At 39.5% G+C, this 21,429-nt stretch overlaps 1 protein-coding gene across 15 annotated transcripts in view; it reads left to right on the forward strand.

Moving 5' to 3' along the window:
- The window catches only part of TENM2 (teneurin transmembrane protein 2), a 612,801-nt gene that overhangs the window by 389,143 nt on the left and 202,229 nt on the right, over positions 1 to 21,429 (forward strand). The window lies entirely within an intron of this gene.

Raw genomic sequence — 21,429 nt, forward strand, 5'->3', positions numbered from 1 at the left:
TGGAAATGCAATCCATCATAGATGGTGTTCCTTCATTTTACTATAGAGGGATTTTTAGTTTGAAGTATGGTAGGAGCTGTGTAAAAAATATTATTGAATTCTTGTCATCAGAGGGATTTATTTTTCAAAGTAGATTTCCTGCTCCTTGATGCATCTGGTAGTAGAGAAATGTACACACAATGGTTCTTTGTTCTGCATGGCCTAATGTAATATATCATTTGGTGATGAGGTTTTGTATCTAAAAAATGCATGTTGCTTCTGCCAGTCTGTGTCTGTTCTTGTTTCTGAATCTGTCTGGTTCTGTACTTACAATGTCACATTTAACTAAGATCTGCTATTTTTCAGCAAATTAATTCTTGTCTTTCAGGCTACTGTTTTAAAATATTTGCAGCTCTATCACTCATGGAATCTGTAGTGCCTAGGGTTTTCTTTTTTCTTTTTTCCTCTCTTTTCATTTTTCTATTTTAATTTTTATTAGTAGCTGCTGACTTTTCATTTTGACAGGCAAAAACTGAGTGAAGATGCAGTCCCTTTTTAGAAATACAGACAAATAAAAAGAAGGTATTCTAGCACCTTTTTTTTTATTATTAGAGATGCATGTTGTGTGTTATTTAACTGAACACAGTAGGTGTAGAGCTTCTGTTTAGTTTCTGGTCTGCCCAAGGGATAAATTTGCTGTAATGAGGCAGCTCTGAGCAGCACTGGAGGTTCTGTGTGGTGTGGGACTGTGGGGTGCACACCTGAACACCCTCTTTAACAGGGGCTGTGGCTGTGGTGGGAGGGTGAGCAGGCAGCAGGATTTGAAACAGAACATTCAGAGGGGACATTAGGGATAATTTTTCCCTAAGCATTGGGTTAGAGCAGGGGGCCCTGGGAGCCTGTCCAGCCTCTGTCCTTGGAGCTTTCTGAGAACATGCTGGCTGAAATCCTGAGCTACCTGCTCTGACCTCAGAGCTGCCTTTGCTTGGCAGGGCACTGGACTGGGCACCTGTAGGCACCCAGTTTGTGGTAATTGGAGTGGGGCTGGGCACCTGTGGGCACCCAGTTTGTGGTGATTGGAGTGGGGCTGGGCACCTGTGGGCACCCAGTTTGTGGTGATTGGAGTGGGGCTGGGCACCTGTGGGCACCCAGTTTGTGGTGATTGGAGTGGGGCTGGGCACCCATAGGCACAGAGTTTGTGATGATTGGAGTGGGGCTGGGCACCTGTGGGCACCCAGTTTGTGGTGATTGGAGTGGGGCTGGCCCAGCCCCATCCCCATGGGCACAGCTGTGCGCAGCACTGACAGCAATGAGCCATGGAGTGCCCAGGGGCACTGAGCACCCACCAAAGGGAGCAGAGGGCACACAGGGGCAGGGCATCAACAGGAGGGGATAAAGGGTTGGACTGAAGAACAAGGAGGGCAAATGCTTGAAGCCTTCTGATATTGTAGGAGGATACTCTGTGTATAGTGGCTATCTCAACTGCAACATGGGCTGCACCTCCTGGCACTCCTTCCATCCTGAATTATCCTTTAACCCTGTTCAGGTGTGTTAAAATATCATTGCACAATGCAATAATAATTGCAGGAGGATAGAATATAAGAAAATAAAGATAGCGTAGAAAGTAATCTCACCCCTAAGGAGTTGCAATTATCAAAGATTAGGAACAGGCCTGACTCTAACAGGCCACAGCTGTAAGCAATGAGAAGAAGAGGCTATAAAAGAGTGGGGTGGCTGGGTGAGAGGGGAACTGGAGTCGGTGGCTGCTTTGTGAAGACGAAAGAGTCAGTGCTCTGAGGAGCTACCCATGAGAAACACCGAGGAGGTATGGAACTCTTCCAATAAGGAGACAATAATAGGGAACCCCTGCAATATAATGACAACAAATAATTCAGAAATTGAATGTGCTTCCTTGCTCCTTGAGTGTATTGGAAAATATGATGCCACTTTTGAGGGGGTTTTAAGAGACTTGGGGTGATCTGGGAGCTGCAGGTCTCAAAATCTGTAATGGATAGCCCTGTAGAAGCCATGGAAATGGGCAGGGGGTTGGGAAGTGGGTGTAATTCATCTTTGAGGCAGTGTAGTTTCATGCCTTAGAAACATTCAAGAGGATTTTGCAGGGCTCAGCCATTTCTGGAAAAGGGTGATCCAGCTGATTGAAGGGTCTTTGTGTTTTCAAAAGGGTCTCAGCAAAATCTGTCACTAAATGCCTTCAAGGAAGCATTTAACCTAGCACAGGGTGAGAGGGAAGGTTCCTGCATGGTGAGCAGTTCTTTGAAAGACAATGAGCAGAAGTTGGAGCTCCCCAATGAATTTTCACAGGACATTCAGAAAATGGTGGGGTAGGAAAGCAGGTGATGGCAGGGTGCTAAGAACAAGATCAGCTTGTGGAGATTGACAAAAGCACCTGTGAGTCCAAGTAACAGGGAAATAAAATGACAGGGGACCTTAGGGCAGAGAAATGTGAAGGGATATTCATGGAAAAGCAGCTCTGGTTGCTGGGTTGGTGATGGATCATTACCTGTGGGCAGGGGGAATGCCTGCCTGTCTCAGAGCTCAGAGCAGGGAATGCTCACAGCTGAAGGAGGGAATAAAGGGTGAGAGAACTCTGTCTGAAAGGTGTGGTGGATCAAGCACTTGATGAGATTTTAAAGGGGAATGGAAAAAGTAAATGGGAGAGGGATGAAATAAGGAGAAGAAAATCAAGGTCAGGGAATGTGAGCTAAAAAAAGAGGCTTGGTGGATACTTGAGTAATTACAGCCACTGCTGGGACTGAGGGAAGCAGCATGGCTTTTCTTAGGAAGCCAAATGAAGGAAGTGGCAGTAAAAAAAGTCAGAAAATTTGATGGAAGAGCTCTTTATGTTTCATTTTAAATCATAACCACTGTTTCTTTGTATCCTGAAAAGCTTTGTTGTTTCTGTGGGCTGACCCAAGGAACCTTTCTGGCATCCTCTGATTGGCTTTGCTTTGTTTATTCTAAATTTTAACACTTTTTTCCCCACATATCCCATTTACTTCTTTAATAAACAATCATATAATATATAAAAAATTACTTTTAATTTTCATAGTGTAAGATGCAGGTGTCCTTTTAAAATATTTTTTACCAAGCACACATGCATAATGGCTTGATCACCACAGAGTGTTCTGTAGCATGAGTTACTCTGGACTTAATGGATCCTCTGGAAAATAATGAGCATTTCCTGGTGGTGTCACTTTTTTTCTTTAGTTCTCACAGTGTTTATTTTTAGAGCTTATAAGAAAATATGACAGATAATGACTTATACATTAAATTGGAGAAAGTTACTACTCTTTGTGGCTTATCATTATCCTTGAAAGATTTTCAGAGTGGCTTTTACTATCTACATGATAAGAAAACATTGATCATGCTCTGATTGTGGTTTTTTTTTGTTTTGGTTTATTTTTCTTTTTAATTTTTTTTAGTATATATTTTTTAGTTCCTTTGGAAACCTAGGAATAGAGACCCAGACATTTGAAATTGAGAGACAGTAATTAAATGTAAATATTTTGCTTAAATTTGGGCTTGGGTTATAAGGAAGATTTGTAGATGCTTATATGTAAGGCTTACATCCCAGATAATCGACAATCATTCATAAATTTTCACTAGATTTTTCTAGCTGCTGCTTTAAATATTTCTATCCCAGTCTTCAAAGTACATTTTGAATATGAAATATTTGAAATATTCATATTGAATATGAATACACAACATGAAGTAGTGTAATCTACTAATTACACTATAGAAGTGTCCTCTTGTTTGTCTGATTGGATACTTCTCTTGCCTCAAGCTTTGTAATTACAGGTGGCTCCTCAACAGGTTTAAGATGAACCTTTTTGGGTATGAGGGGCCGCTCATCCCCATGTGTTGCCCTGTGCCCTTCACAAGAGCCATGCTTAATATATATGGAAAAAAATCATTTGCCTGAAAAAACTACCTAATCAAATATTCTATCAAATGAGCAATCTATTGTTGATATTCTGAAGGCCTTTAATCTACAATAAATCTTTGTTAGAACTCATCAGAAACTCCCAGTTTGAGAGAAATGTGATTATAGCACTCTTAAAATGACATTACATCATCGGGGTGATTGGTTTATCATTTGGAGAAGCGACATCAATCATAACTAGCATAACCACCCAGTAAATGAATTCAACCTTTCTGCTGCAGAACAATGACACAATAATTGCTCAAAATCAAACTTGAAATGAAATCAGAAAATGCACTTTCTTTAACTATGATGTTAACCTAATGGAATATATTATTAAAAATCATGTTTGAGGAAGTTCTATGTAATTAAAAATAGGTGGAAATGTATTCCTTTTTTCTCTCATTAGAACCTGTTTCAGTTGCAGGATCATTTTCTATGCAATGAGATATTATGCTGGTTTTAATTGAACTCCCATCACTTACATTCCTCTGCTTGTATTTCTTAATATAATATGCAGCACAATTATATGTGATGAAGGACAAGAGGTTTTTGAAATCTAGTGCACCTGCTGATAGTATTTGGAAAAACACAAACATTGTAGAAGGAAATGAAACCTTTTAGCCATGAAAAGTTAGTGGATTTTTTATTTTCCTTTTAAAAGAAGGTCAGTTCCTGCCCTACCATTTCCTGAGATGGTTTCTTACAGGTAACAATAGGAATAGGTTTATTTCTTCTTCTTGTATGTGTTTAATGTATTTTTTTGTTAAGATAACACAGCTTGTTGAAATGCCATTTTAATGGCCATAGTCAAAATACAATATAACAGGCTGGTTCTCAACCTTATGTGGAAGAAAGAGAAGGGTTTTTTTTGTTGGCACTTTTGCCTTTACTAGAGAGGATTTATTGCTGTTAAACCGAACTTTGAACTCACAACACAAAACCAATTTGTTTGTTTGTTTCTTCATTTTTCAGTCCAAGTAAAAGACACAGGGTAGACCTACTCACACACTAGGTTTTCATATAATGGATCTCTAATTGACACCTTCATCAGCTTCAACCACTCAAACAATGAGAAAGTAGAAGCAGAATGATCTCTGGAATATTTTGATTTGGGGGAAATTCCAAACTGTGGTTTAGATATTGTCATGATTGCTGTCAAGAACTTGCTGGAGTTTAACTGCAAGGAGGGATGGTGCCCTTTTTTTTGGTGTTAATGTGTCTTTTTGGCTCAGAAATAGTGACTCAAAGCATTTGGCTCAGTGTAGCAATATCAGCCCACGGAGTTGTTTGGACACTGCTTAGAAGACAGGGTTTGCTTTGATTTTTTCACAAGCAGTTTTTGGCAGCAAGGAGAGAAGGAAAGAGAAACAGGTTGGCTTGAAGGAAATAATTGTTCTTTAGTGTTGTCTTTTAGTTAGAGTTGGGATAAAGAATAAGACTCCTTTTGCTTAGGAGCCTATTGTGTAGAAATACCATATAAAATATCAATATTCATTATTTTTAGTATAAATACCTAGATGGATCTCCTGTGTTCCACAGATACCACCTGTCTATAGAATTTCATTGTTATTAATGTGTAATTACCACCACCTCCATGCAGTTTAATCAAGTTTGTAAAAATCTTTTCTGAAAGAAGCCAGAACTTTCATTAATGCACTGTAGCTGGAGAACTTGTTTTACATTCTCTGCTGGGAGTGCTTGGAATTATTTGTTTTATAGCCCTCTTACAATCTGGCATCAAATAAAGAAGTATTTCCAGTTTCTACTCTATAATGCAAACCAAAATGCACAACTGTTGTCATCTTTAAGAAATAAATGAATCCTATAGAAAAATGATTACATCCCTTCAGATGATGAAGCATCACCCCCTACTGAATGGAAACCTCAATTTTCTGTACCTGTCAACCTACAGGACAGAAAATACATTGGCAGCCACAAATATTGAAAATCCAAAGCTTTATTTATTTCCTTTTTTTAATCCTCATGAACAATTGCATTTTTTTTACTTAAGAGAATAATAAGAATTTGGATAGCTCGGTAGGTAATGGGGGAGAAAAGGAATTGGAATCTTCCTCCCCTTATCAATATTGCAGCTGGGGCCAGGAGAGAGGGTGTTGTTTTACTCTGCTGCTTCTTGTTTGTTCTTGTGTTTGTTTACTTTTGCTTTGGTTTTGTTTGATCTCTGTGCATCCCTTCTGAGGTCAGGTGGGGAGGAACAGTAATCAGAAGGAAACTTTTGGCCCCCTCCACCATCACTTTCCTGTCCTAGCTGCTGTATTTGATTGAGATTTCAGGAGCATCTTTTGGAACATCTTTCAGAATATTACATTGTAGAATTTGTCAAGTTATTGACAGATTAACTGTTGTCAAGGGTAGCAACAGTTAAAATCAGTTGAAGTTCCAGGCTTGGGGTTCCTAAATTATTTCCTGTGCTTTCCTATAACTGTCTCCAAAAGGCAGCCCTGCATTGCAGCTGTGTTTGCAATTCTCCTGAGAAAGGGTGGCTCTTACTCAATATATTCACAAGGAAATGCCATAAGGAACTTGCTTCTGATGTTTTACAGCAATGCAGAAAAAGGGTGATAGACTGATATTTTTGTTTCTGTTTCCAAATTAAAAGTAAATTATGTGTTTGTTGCTGCTATAGAGCCAGGCCTAGCTTTGAGGCTGTAAGCAGGAATGTCTCTGTACATGTATTGTTTAAACAGTGTGTGGATGTAGCATCAAGGCCTTTAAATAAATAATTTTTTTTTCCAAATTTGTTTCTAACACCTCTCTAAATCCTTAATGACCAGTTACGTTCCCATTCTGTTGCATCTCTTGAGCAGAGTTTAATTTTAGAGCTTAGATCTGGAATTAGAAATGGAGGGAACAGCATGACCAATGTTTTCCCACTGAAACTGAAGGGTGTACTTTTTCTAAAGTATCAGCTCCATGTTGCTGCAACTGTTACTGATATTATTGCTGCTGCTAATCTCTGTACCCTGTGTTGATGATGCCTGCAGATGTCTGAATTTCTGCCTGAAGATGTGATTCCAGATATTAAGATATGGCAGAAACATTCCATTTATTAACTTATGGAGTCATAATAGCAACAATCAAATCTCAAACAGAAGGTTCTACGGTAATAAAAATGATAATGAATTACAAAAAGCTGTAGAATTGAGAACAGACCTGAATTCTGTTGTTTACGGGGTTTTTTTTAGCGCATCATGGTTTTGAGAGTTGCATATATATATATATTTTTTTTTTTTTTTTTTAAGCTGCTTTTGACTGTTTAAGGTTTGTAAATGTGTTGAACTGGGAACCCATGTGGCAATAAAAGCCCCCCCCCAGCAAAGCAGCTGCAGCACAGACTTCTCAAGTTTCCATTTTTACATTTCTGTGTATTGGTGTTTTCTGACAGCTTCCCTGATGGCTGGGACACACCTCAGTGGCTGTGGCCTTTTCTCATTACCAATGCTTATTCTGTCTCATGGCAGCTTCTTAGACATCACCAGTAACTGGGAAACTTTGGAAAGCTGTTGAAGCTTTTGAAGCTTAAAGGCTTGATGTTGTTGCTCAGTGTCATTGCACCAAGAAAATCAGTGCCTACACTTGGTACCTCACTTGAAAACTGAAAGGCACTGAGGATACTGTAATTATAAGCAGAAAATCTTTTTTATTCTTTCCTTTCTTATGTATGCCGAGTCCAGATGCTGTTTGTGTGTTTTTCCTTTGTGTGTAAAAAAGGCTAAAAATGTTCTTGCTAACAGTCCCTGCTGTAAGTGATGCTGCGTGGGAAGAACTTTTCAGGCTTTCAATATTTTTTTCTTTTGATACAGAATTTTAAATCTTCTGAACTGCATCTCCCTTTCACTGGCAGTGGCACAGTCCTGACAACTTCCACAGTGGATAGTGCTGCTGTTTATGTGGAAAGGCAACATTTAGAAAACATTTCATGTTTTTAGCTGCCTCCCAACACAATATTGTAGCTGACTGAAAGTGAAGAGTTGAGTGTATACAAATTGTTTGCACTTAATGGCTATAAAGTAGAGAACCTAAAATTTAGGGTATCCTTTTTTCAAAATATTTTGCAATATTTGTATACAGAAGGTTCTGTGGGTGGCTTGGTTGGTTTTATAACAGCACAAAGTTTAATAACTTCCTTTTTTCTCTCCATAAATCCAAATAAGTGCCATTATAAACACTTGAAAGCAAGGAGAAACTTTTCATCTGAGTCAATATCTTGTCTTATGGATTTTCTGATTTTGATATGCCATACACTTCTGGTTTATTTAAATGATAAATTGTGCATTTATCTAGTGCTTAATTATTACTCCTAGTTATAAAATTACATTAATGGATTTACAGTTTTGATACCTGTTTCTAATCTGATTATATATATTAGCATCTTATCAGGCAAACTGTAAATATATGCCACCTATTTATCACATTAACATCTCCAGAAACTGAGTTTGTCTTCATGTAAAGCACGATTAAATCAATCAAATTAGGATTTTTTTCCTTCAGGAGATACTCAGTCTTATTTTAAAAAGTAGAGGAGTTGGGAAACTTCTGCACATCACTGGAGAAACTGATCAGTGGTTACTAATTATTCTCAGTGTTATTTTTTTGCTTGCTCTATTAATGCCTTACTCTTTGCCTGGCAGTTCTCCCATGCATGTCTGCAACATCCCTTCAGCATAAACAGCAAGAAATCTGGACTCTGTCATTTTCCTCTGAATATTTTTCCTTTGTGTTTCCCTGCCACAGCCCTGCTGCCCTCTGGGGGCACGTGCCCTAAGAGGGTTTGCACATACAGCTTGATTGGTGAAAACAGCTGAAAACAGAGCTCAGCCAAGCAAATTATCCTTTCCTGTTGCTTCCCAACACAGCTCTTCAAATGCATAAGCCATGTTGTAAGGATGATTCCTGTCTTCTGCTGCTCAATGCTCCTGCAGACCAGGATTTTGTCTTTCTCAGTTTCAACTTCAGCTGCCTTGTGCAGGAACTGCTACAGTGGGAATGAAATAAAAATCTGTGGTTCCTCCACTAAACAGCTGCTTTATGTTGGTGCATTTTTACACAGATTTCTCCTGGGAGAAGCAGCAGATGTTCAGATGGGCTGCACTCAGAGCTGAGTGTGCTGTTGGAAGGGCTCTCTGGTGATGCTCTGGGCTCTCACCGTGTCTGCCCTAGTGTGGCTGTGCACAAAAGTTAGGAAATGCAGTGCAAGTCTTGAACTGATCCAGTTCCTGTGGAGTTTGTAATTCCCACAGTGTTCGAAATGATTGCGGACTAAAACCACAGATGAGGGGTTTTTTTCCCAAGGAGGGAAATCAACCAAACACTGCCTTTTTTATTACATGGCAAATATGCATAATTCATGTTTCTGACAGATTGCTACACAGAAAGCCGAGGACTTTGAAAGTTTGTAGAAGTTAATTACTGGCCTGAGTAAATGCTTAATTTTCAGATCATTTCACATCAAGGCATAGAGGGAATCTTTCTCCATTTTATCAGCTCCCAAAATGATTCCACAGCTCGTTCTGTCACTTTGACACGTGAAGGAAATTTTGTCTCTTGCTCTGTTCCGTTTGTTTGGATTTTGTGTTTTCTTCCAGTCTGTAGCAAGACTTCCCTTGCTCCCAGTTCCCCAGGTTGCTTTTATTGCAGTGACCTTTTCCATCTATGCAGGATGCTATTTGTCACTCCTCTCTCCTTGGATCCCTGCCTCTCCCCTCCAAGGTGTTGCCTCGCACGTTGGTCCTGTACAATGGTTCCTTTCTGTCTAATGCACTTGTGCTGGGTGTCATGGGGCTGCAACAGTGGGATCTTCAGAAACTGAGCTTTTCTCTCCTTTTATTCATGTCAGGGGTAATGGTTTGTGAAATAAATAAATAAATGCACACAAGCAGAACCAAAACAGCATCCCTACGACTGTTGTGATAACTGGTGCTTATCTTGCATAGTTTGGATCTGAAAAAAAAACAACCTAGTAAATTAAAAGGAAGGAAAATTGGCAGCTTAGTATGGAAATTGGGTTGTTTTGAGAAGGTTCCTTGTACCTGATGCTCTGCTAATTTAGGAGCAATAGCTAGAATACTGTAGAAAATGAGAATGACTTTTATGAATTATAAAATATCATCTGTGGGCATAGAAACCTTTACACCCCAAACCCCTAAAAGTTGGGCCTCTTACTGTGCTGATAGATCTTTAAAAATCTGCAAAAGAGGGATTGGTTTGCTGTGAATTGCCTTGCCCCAAAAGCTCCATTTGTAATAACAGAAAAGTTCAGTATTGTCGAATTACTGACCCACTTATTTCAAAAGGTCCCTCTTGGCCTTCAGACCTGGACAACAGTTGTTAGTATGGTATGAAATGGGAAGTCCCAACTGCAAATCCACCTGATTCAGAAGAACTCAGAAATCTGGATTTTAATAATATGTGGTGAATTAATTAAATCTGTAGTGTATATGATATGATAATTATTTTGGGGCATACAAATAGCTTATTCTACTGGAATCAGCAGGAATTCTGTACACTGAACACCAGGCTAACTCCTCAGTTAAGTAATGAGGTGTGAAATGTTCTACCTAACAAAGCAGTGTTGAGCATGTTTGTTAATACTTTTTCCTGCAAACAGGTGGATAATTGTTTTACTTGACAGAAACCTGTCAATTAGAGGCCCTAGCAAATAGGGAAAGGTGTAAAATCTTCGTTAGCTTGTGAGCTTCAGGTTTCTTAAAAATAATTTTAATTTAAGTAATTTTTAAAAATCTAATAATAATAATTTGTGAAAGTTAAGAGGAGAGAGTCTGGCAAATTGGAGCTCAAGTGTTAGAGGATGGCTCTGAGTGGTTCTTTGAGCGATTGAGACTGAGGACAGGGACTGGGCAAATAAAACCTTTGTTACTCTGCCATGAAGGTTTCATCAACTCCTGGCACCGGCATTTCCAGTTTACCCTGAAAAAACCTGCTGCAAAACCATAACAGAGTAACATGGAGGCCAAACAAAAAAAACACCATTGATAAGACATGTGAGGGATGAAGGGGAAAATTTGGACTTTTCCAATCTTCAAATTTGGTTAAGAAGAGCAATATGAAACTCTTCAATCTACAGGAGAATGTGGGTTAGGTTTTTTCTTGCTCTAAGTTTCAACCTTTGTGTTTTACTTTTCAATGTGGGTTAAAAAAAAGGAAAACCATTTAAATTGTCAAAATGAAAGGTGAAAATATTGGCTTAAAAATGAAATGGTTCTGAATTTCAAAAACTAATTCCCTAATGTTTCTTTGTTTTCCAAGTCTGTCTCTTCATTCTCTATCTTTTTTTCAGCTAAAAATGTAGCAAGATTCAATTAGACATTTGTGAAAAGTTTGTCTCCTTGTGGTCTGAAACAGGCACTAAGCAGAAACCAGCTATTTATTCTAAAATCCATGAATTTAGTGAACATGTTAAGGCCAGTCAATTACACTTGTGAGTGTTATCTGCAGCTGGAGAAGATGGTAAAGAGAAAAACAGAGTGCCTTGAAGAAACTGAGGTATTTCCAAGACTTTAATTTCTAGTTTGAGACTGGCTTGAAATCATGATGGGATTAGGAGGTTGTGGGCAGTGAAGTGTATGAGCAGGCTGATAAATGGAGGTTCTGGTACTGCAGAAAGGCTGGTGAGGGACTGTCCTTACATAACCAATCTAAGGCAAAGACTCAAGACTGGCTGCAAACTCCCCATGCCCAAGGGCCCTGCCAGCAGCTGAAGGCCAGCCCATGTCCCAGGGGCACAGCCATCCTTCCAAATGATCTACAGGAGAAAGGGAATAATACATTTAGCAGTTGTCATCCAGGTGTACATAGATGGCCACAAAACCTAGTTTTTCCTTTGCTTTCCAGCTACAGGCCAGTTCAAAATATCTTTTTCCTCTCTTTATTTTCTGCTGTTGACTGCTGGAAGCATTCCACAGCCTGGATTCCTCAGTTCCTCTGAGATCATGCCAGAAACGCAAATGCATTAGAGACTCTTGTTTCAATTTCTTTTTTTGGAACAATTTCCATTAATATCCTGCTGTCACAAAGCAACTGGTGCTATTTCACAGCTCTTTATCAAGGCAGCTTTATTGTGGGGAGCTTCAGCAATTGCTCATTGAGAGCAGGAACCCCCCAGTGCCGCTGACTCTCGCGGGGAGCACCGAGCAGCCGCGCTGGCTTCAGCTGGTGCCAGCTGCTTCATGTTTAACATCTCCATGGTTTTGAGCAAATTAGGGCTGCTGCTGCATCAGCAGCCTCTGCATCCACTGGTTTCTTGACAGCGTAGCATAGAGTGGTGTTTTCTTTGTAGAACAGGCAGATTCAATTCAAAATTCCAAATTCCTAAGGGATATAGAAGCATGAATTCAAAATCTGGATGGCTGGTTTGATGTTTGTTTGTTTTGGGGAGAAGGGTAGGATATCTGGAGATTTGTGTTGGATTCTTGGGGATGTTTGAATATCCACCTTAAACACTTTCTCTTTTCTCTGTGAATCTTAAATTTTGAACTGTTTTTAATAACCAATCAGTTCAGTTCATTTGATTAATGAAAAAGTCTGTTATTATAGACTTATAGTGAGAGGATCTACAGAAATATGACCGTTAGGTTTAAATCTGTGTAAAAATTTTGGTGTCGAATTATTTCTCATTTCCACAAAATGCTCTCAGGTGGTTTTATGAGAAAGCACCTAAAAAGTTTGAGTGCTATACTGAAATTGTGTTATTTCAGATTGTAGTTTCAATGTAGTGCTATCAAAACTAGAAAAATATTAAGTAAAGAGAAGATAAAAAGGAGAACTTCCCTCTCTGGTTTTTCTAACCCCATCATGTGTTTTCTAGCTAAAACTCGCTCCATCTCCCCCCATTAGTCTCCAGTCTGAACCACTGTTAGATTTGTGTTCCTTTTTCCAGGCCTGTTTATGTTTTCTCACTGCAGGGCAAACACAGAGCAAATGACCTGGTAATGCCTGAAGTTTGAGTTTTTGTGTTTTCCAGACCCTGCCCTGCACTAGTGTACAACTCTAACTCCATACAGTGTCAGCAAGCTCTCCTCACAGCTTGGGCAGGCAAGACAATCCTCCCAGGCCTGGGAGCCAAGGCCACCATCACAGCCTCAGGCCATGAGAAGTACAAACAAAATTGAATTAAGGGGGGAGAAGCAAACTGGGGGAATGTGACTTCATTCTCTGAATCTGTAACTGGACAATTAACCCCTGATATGCAAACGGACCAAACTTATATCTGTCAAAAAAACTCATGACCATCATCCACCTTGGGTGTAGCCTCTGGGATGTTTCTGACTGCCCAAGGTGTATCCTTTAAAGGCCTTTAATAAATACCCACTCAATTCTTTTAACTCTGTCCAGCCTCTGTTCTGGGTGGTGATGCCACTCCAAACATGACTGGGTGGGAGCAGTGGGAGCTTCCCACAGCAGCCCAGCCATGAGTGGCTCTCCAGGCCACTGTGCTCCTGTGGAAACTGCCCACTTCGTATTTTCATAAGATTCAATGCTTTCTTCCACCTTTGCTTTGCACTTTGGGATCTGTTGAAGGTATGAGACATGGTTAATTTAATAGTTTAACAACAGCATGTGAATGTTGCTGAATATTCCATGAGTGGAGCTACCAGGGATGGAGAACATTCAGAGCAAATTGCTCAGGTGGGGAAGGAGCTGTGCCTGGGCTCTGCCTGCTCTGACAGGCTCCATGAAATGAAAGGGAACTGATTTTCTTACAGCTCTCCCAGCTGCTTTTATTAATCTGTGTTATTAGATGATGGTTAAAGGCTCTCTAATGATTTCTTGTTTGCATCCTATTCATCAAAATTCACATAATGAAACTGCTCGCCTGCTTTTTTTTGTTCTTAAATCTTGTTTGAGCCTCTAACTCGGTGCCTAGTGCTCCTTTTGGCACTTTTTCATGTGGCAATCTCCATTGAAAAGATTCTCCATAGCTGAATTCTCACTGCTAAGCAATGTGATGTAAGGATATTAAACCCACTCATAGTTGCAGGTGATGCATATCAGGATATGGATTGTTTTTGTGTTGTCTTGATGGAAACCTTAAGGTTTTTTTAATACATTTTTATGTCACTTTTTTAGCTGAAAGTGTTAAAAGCTTATCACAGGATCTAAAAATGAATAGAGAAGCAAGGTTGAAATAGCAGGTTTACTGACTGGTCCACTGCAAATATTATTTGTCTGGACAGTATTATGAAGTTTTTGAATTTAGAAACAAACTTCCCGTTTCTTCCCTTCTGTTGAGCTTGGTTGGATCCTTTTTATGAGATATTAGACATTCAATATTGATGAAGATTGAATCACCAGGAGGGAAAAAATGAATTTTCTCAAAGATGAGACAAAAAAATGAAATTTAATGCTGTTTTTTTTGATGACAGTGAAGCTAGGTCCCTTTTTTGAATATTGGACAAGCTCCTAAATAGCCCTTGGCACTTACTCTGGGAATACTTACATGTCAGTGGCTCAGAGCACCATAGAGTTCTGCTGTGTCATTATAGATAATTGTTATAGATGAACATAACCCCCATGGTCATGTTCTCCTTCCAATCCATACAGGTAAATAAATGTTGTTACCTAGAGAGGAAGAAACACATTCCCCTGCATAGTTTATTTATTCTGTATTTTGTCAGTGCCCAGCAGATGGTGGAGACTGTGTGTCTCGAGTTAATGGGAACAAAAATTGCTTGAGAAATGCTATGTCCAGAGAAATAAGTCACGTAAACTTTAAAAAAAAAATCAATTAATATGAGCCAAGAAATGATGGAAAGGTGGGTGATGACAGACATTAGTGATGGCAGGACTTTGAGGCATTCTTTAAAATTATATTCTGTGCCAGATTTCTCATGACTTGCAGCTGTCATTTAATCACTCAAATCAGCTTTTAGAGTTTCAGAGGGTCAGAGGAGAGAGAGTTATAGTTCATTTTGAAAATGTGCTCATTGTTCAGGCAATTGCTCTTAAAAAAACCTTACTCCACAGTATTGAACAACCTGAGATTTGCAATTTTCAGATTTCTGCCTGAAATCATCTTTGTAGGAGTTTTACTTTAGTCTAATGTTGCTCTTTATTGAAGGGAATAAGGAGTCACGTAAAGTTGTCCCCAGATCTTTTCACGTCAGAAATGATGGGAAAGCATTTCATACACGCTTTATTCCCCTGTCTGATGCTGGCCAGAAATTCTATCTTACACTTGGAAATATAACCTTGAAGTTCATTAGTCTGGTAGCTGGGAAATGTACAGATGGTGGGGTTTGGCAAGCCAGGGAATTTGGTAAAGGTCTTCTCTGTTTGAAGCCAGCGATTTGATCGTTGATTTATTTATCACTGGTTTAGTTTAATTTAAATGAAAACTTAATTAAGCGAGCGTTGATTAAAATTCCATATGAAGAATGTAAATGGTAAATGATAATTAAGCTCAGAATTGCTAAAGTATTGAAAATAACAGAATGTCTCCCATTACCTGTCTGGCTGCTTTTTTTTTTTTTTTTTTTTTTTTTAGCAGTACCTCTCCAACTCCTCTGCTGTGTTTTTTCCAAAAGCACTTTTATGTAATAGTGGTCTGTCCTACCAAATTATAGACTGGTTTAATTACAAGATGCTCTTCAAAACCCTAGAGCGAACCTCACATTTTCACAATTATATATATTAGTTCTTAGGCATTTCTGCTGTTGTCATTTATCAAGGGCTTGAGCTCATTCAGCACCAATAAACAGAACCCAGTCTGTAAATGGCGGGAGGTTGATATTTAGGTTTAATGATGGAAATGTGAGCAGGAGGCTTAAGGTTAGAGAGCCAAAGCCCTTTAGTTTATTGAAGAGAGAGGGTGAGCAGAAATAAGGAAATGTTGTGTGGGGCTGAATTAGAAATGCTGCAGAGTGCATTTGAAATGCATTTATAGCTGCACTTGACTGAACCTGTATGAACCTAAATTATGTCTATATGTGTTGGTGTGCCTGTCCACATCTGTCCATGCTCACACATTGTAAGTATATAATGTACTATATATAATCACAAAATATAGACAAATAAATATATCAGAATGTGTGTAAGAAAAATTAAGGTGGAGAAATCAGTTTGTTGGGTTTTTTTTTTTTTAAATTAGGAAGAGTCTGGGTATTTGGGAAATTGTTCTGGACAAAGCAAGGAAAAGGGCATTATCTGTAATTAGAAATAATAATCTATAATTGGTTCATTTGCCATATTTCTACAGTTCTGATTTAGTTGAACAATGTGATCATTATGCCACCAGTTTTCAATAGAGGTGTCACAATGAAAAATAATTGCAATATTCCACAATATTAACTGTACCCTAATTGCAAAAGTTTTGAAATATAATTACCATGAAAGCTAATGCGACAGGGAACATTAAGCATAATTAGTGTATTTTAAAAAAGGGGAAAACTGTTAGAAGCTTGTTATTGTCTCATAAGGTAGCTTCAAATTAGCTGGATGCAGAGCACTTTCATCTAGGTTTTCTATAATTTTGGTTATTAGCACAGACTGCAATAAATTTGTTTGACATAGCCCACACCTGCTAACCCTGCAGGAAGGAATTTCTAATGTGCACGGGACCCAGGTTCCTCACAGAATCTGTCACAATTTCCTGGGAGACAGCACTGGGTAAGATTTAAGGGGGGGTTGGCTGTGGGGGTGTTGTTGTCAGGTTTGTTTTTTTCATATACAAAGTCAGCTACACTGCTCAAATTTCACTGTGTTTTAGGAAATTTTCTGCAAAAGACTCCTTAAAATGCTGTTACGAAGCGCTTTAAACAAAACATTCATTACACATCAAAAATGTGCTCTGAAAAGATTTATCATCTATTACTTATCTGTTTTCTCTACAGAACAACATGTTTTTACACAGAGCATGAATGTTCACCCATATAATTAGAATTTATTTTTTGAAGTAAAGGAAAACAATATATCACACCACTTGTGTGGAAATGTTTCTGTGCCCAAATAGCAGGGGAGAGGATCCAAGCCATAAGAAGCAGTACTGGCTTTCTGTAAGATGAAATTTTCTCTAAGAAACATCTCTGAGATTTTCCTGTGGTGTTTTGGTAACATTTTCCAAGTAGAAATTTGGTGTTTTTCTGGTTTTGCTGTGTTTCAAAATTATTGAAACTGGTTTGAGAATAAACTAGATACCAACAGAAATATAGAGAGGAACACCATTACTTTTAGTGGACACTGTTTGAAGAAACACTTCTGTAGTTTGTTCTTAGATTACTATTAAGCATTGAGGTTAAATTTATCTTTATTTATGGTTATTGCAGATATGTAACAGATTTCTTATTGGAAGGAAATTATGTCATAAATGAAGTTTTGGATTGGATAGTGAAAAACGAAATTTCTCTACAATCTTCTCAAATTAGAACCTCATACAAATTTTTGGAAGTGTAATTTATGGAAAAGTTTTATTTTCAGTTTAACTCAAATGACTTTTAATTTCTTCAGTGTCTATCAACAGCAAATTGCTCTAACCTTACTTTTAGAGCATTTAAGATCTTATGAAAACTTGTAGGAAAGGTTCTTGGTGAGGTTTTTTTTTCCCTCATAAGTAATTCTTATTTAATTTAAGCCTTAGAGCTTGTTTCTGTGGAAGTAATGAAAGTTTAAAATTGAGAAAAGGTGCAGAAATCCAGGTGAAGTTTATAGAGAGTATTATGGAAGTCAGCCATCTGAAAGCAAGTAGGGAGACTAGGAACCTGTTTTCCTTGCAGAAGTTAAACTGATTCATTTATTCAGCCTAACCCCATTTTCTGTCATTTTCTCTGCTACAAGATTAGTTTTTTAAAGTTCTGTTAAGCCGTGGACATGGAAGTCTGCAGGTATTTCTGAGTAGCCATTTGGTGCCTGTGTTCTGGGGGTCAGAAAGCCTGACTGGAGCTCTTCCAGCTGGGAAACAGCCCTGCAGAGCTGGCAAAGCAGGGGCCAGGATCCCAGTGAGGGGTGGGTGTGTGATGGAACACTCAGAACTGATCAATTCAGTTAGGTAATATTAGGGAGCATGCTGTGTTCTCACTTATATCAATTAAATTTACTTTAATGGAGCAGATTACAGGGTGGTCAGTGTTGCGCTTAAAGAAATTCAGTCAAAATTTGTAGCTTAGAGTAAAAGGCAGCAAAAAGCCTACCTGAGCTACAGAAGAGTGTGCTTACATTTTCTAAAAGGAAAAACATTTTTCACTTTTTAACCTTTTTCCGTTCATTTAACTGGCTATAACCACATTTTGTTTTATTTTATTTTGTCCCTGTGACCTTTACTCTTTCCCTCAGCATGCAGGAACACAGCCCTGCTGCACAAGTTCCTCCCCACTCTGCTCAGCCCCTGCTCCCTCCTGCCCAGGGCTGAGATGCCCCAGCCTGGAGATGCACTCAGGCCCATCAGTGGTGCTGACAAGCAGCAAGCCTCAGATGCAGGCTTTTCCAAAGATCCCCCTTTTTTCAAGTGTCTCAGTAATGATGCCTACATTGAGAGCTTTTGCTTTTGATTATTCACTAGAGCTGAGACTTGGCAGCTCAAGTCAGCCCTGCCTTAGCTCAAGCTGAGCTCCTTGCTGTGAGCAGCCATGGCTGAACAGCCCTGTCCCTCCCAAAAAAGGAGTGACTGATGTCACTTCCACAGGAGACTGACAGCTCTGACTTGAAATGAATTCATGTTTAGAAAGGACCTCGTTCTCATTGAAGTGCTGCACAGCTTCATGGGGTTGTGCCTGTATGTGTGTGCCACCTGCCAAAACGCAGGACAGACTTGGCCAAAAATGATGTTTGGTCAAGACAATTGTTGTGATTACTCAGAGAGTGTCACAGGCAGCTGTGGAAGAGCTCATTCATGTACAAAGGCTGGCACAGCCTTAGTTTGGTGTCCCATTTTCACCCCTGGTTGCCATCAGCCCCACACTGAGCTGCCTTTCCTGGCTCCAGGCTCTCCCTGCCTTGGTGCCAGCTCCAGCAGCTCTGTGTTTGTGTCCTCAGAGCCCCTGCCTGGCAGCTCAGCCTGCCTGGGGACAGGGTTTGGTCCCACTGGTGTCACCCAGAGCACACTGCTGCTGTCACCTGCCAACAGAGAGGGAGGGGCTGGGCAGGAGGGCTGCACTCCTCCTTGGGCAGCACTCTGCACTTTGTCCAAACAGCTGGAAAGCTGCACTCTTTGAGATATTTGTGCAAAGATAGGGTTCTGATGAGCTCTGCTTGGGATCCACTGTCAGGGTCTCCTTTGGAGAATGTCCTGCTCTTCCTTCTCTTCTTCATGCGTGAGTCAAACTGCTTCTCCTTGCTGATGTCTGTGATGGTGTTCACAGAGGTTCTTGGATGAGGGAAGAGACGAAAGATCTGACTCCTGTTTCAGAAGACTTGATTTATTATTTTATTATACATATTACATCAAAACTATACTAAAAGAATAGAAGAAAAGGTTTCCTCAGAAGGCCAGCTGAGCTAAGAATAGAAAGGAATGTTAACGAAGGTTTGTGGCTTGGACAGAGTGTCTGAGCCAGCTGACTGTGATTGGCCATTAATTAGAAACAACCACATGAGACCAATCACAGATGCACCTGTTGCATTCCACAGCAGCAGATAACCATTGTTGACATTTTGTTCTTGAGGCCTCTCAGCTTCTCAGAAAGGAAAAATCCTAAGGAAAGGATTTTTCATGAGAAGATGTCTGCGACGGACCTCTCTGCAGCGCCTGCCTCATTGTGCCTCTTGCTGGTCCTTTCTCTGATGAGGAACTCTGTACTTTTCTCTATCTCTTCTACTTTTTGTACATTTTGCCTTTCTATGCTTGTTTTGTGGTTTTGGTTTTTTTTTTGTCTTTCTTCTCACCTCCTATCATTCTTCCTTCTCCCAGTTATCAGTGAATGGTTCAGTTCTTACTGCAGCAATGGCAGAATCACAGGGCCTTCAATCACCAGATATAGAATGGGAGAGATCACCCTTCCCAAGTAACTCAGGGCTCTGCTTCCTTTCTAAAGATCAAGTCTGATGTATTTCTTTTGCAAACAACTTTAAGCTATGTGCCAGACTTGCGTTGATTCATTATTTAGTGCTTACTGTTAACTCCTTGGCTTAATTCCCCTGTTATTTATTATATAAAACATTATTTCATTAACTAGATTGAAACAGATGAGAGTGGAGAACAGAGCTCTGTCAGACAAATTTAAATGAGTAGCCAATATTTAAAATCAAGCTTCAGATTTTCATGAATTAATCTCCATTTAAGCTCGCTCTTTTTGCCTTCACTCTTAAACATGTATGCAACCATTCATGCATACAAAGCAACAATTGAATACTGAAAAGTGCAGAATTTTTCTTTTTCAACAGAGCATTTTTTAAGTAGAAAAAGCTTTTAATGGAAAAGGAGCCTCAGGACCACCACAACAAACATTTGTTCTTACTATGCTCAGCACATCCAGCTATGAGATGCACCTTCTTGCCTGTTGAAATTGTCTCTGAAATGAACATTCTCAATTGTGGCGCTCAGAGTTTGTGGTTTTGGAAGGATTGCTTTGCTGGGAGCTTCAGCCTGGGGAGCTGCTGTGCCTGTAGGAGCACTCACAGCACTTCTGAATGTTCCTGCAATCTCTATTGGAGCATTCTTGGGCAAAGTGAGAAAAATTTTGTTCTCAAGTTATTTGGGGTGGGTTGTAGGTCTTGAACTCACTATAGTTCAGTTTTTATCAATGATTTGGAACAAAAGAGAGACTGATGGAAAGAAAAAATGCATTAGGTCTGTGAGCCAGGCACCTACACCTGCCATTCCCCACAAAACCTTTGCCACTGGGTCACTGGGGATGTCCTTTGGTTCCTTTAGAGCTCACCATGCTGTTTGTAGCTAAAGAAAAAGTCAGCATTTGAATCTTCTTCAATTCTCCCTTTCCTTTATCCTATTCCAGCACAGTTTACTTTGAGAGGGTATTAAAATGGCAAACCCTTGCTTCACTCTCTTCATTGAGCAAGGGTGATGCCTTTCGTAATTATCATGAGGATTAGTTTTGTTGTTTCCCTTAGCTCCTAAAACACACAGGTCCAAGGGAATATCAGTAACTAATTTGTGTTCTTTGTGTTCTGTGCTTCACAGTGTGTAGGAATGCACCATCTTCTTCTCATTAAATTTTCTACTTATTTTTCATGTAGGTTTCAGGACATTTCCTGGTGGGATTTTCAGCCATAAATAGCTGTCCATTTTTTATTCCCACCAGCTGTGCATATGAGGAGCAGGCAGCAAAGTTTATGAATCACTTCTCCCTGACAGGTAGCAACAACCACAATATTCTGCCACAAAACTCTGCTCAGTAATTAAACATTAAGCCTCTGATGCCTATCATCATTCACTGCCAAGATCCTTTACAATCCAGGTTTGCTGTGTTCAGGTAATGATATTAGAGATGATCATTTGTTCTGGAAATGTAGCTATCTGAGAAGAATGAATTTGCTGAAATCAGAATTTCATTTATGAGCTGGCTTTTCGGGACTTT

This window comes from Melozone crissalis, unplaced genomic scaffold, assembly GCF_028551555.1.
Source record: "Melozone crissalis strain CALT ecotype California unplaced genomic scaffold, PUWL_Pcris_2 ptg000061l_1, whole genome shotgun sequence".
NCBI lineage: Eukaryota > Metazoa > Chordata > Aves > Passeriformes > Passerellidae > Melozone > Melozone crissalis.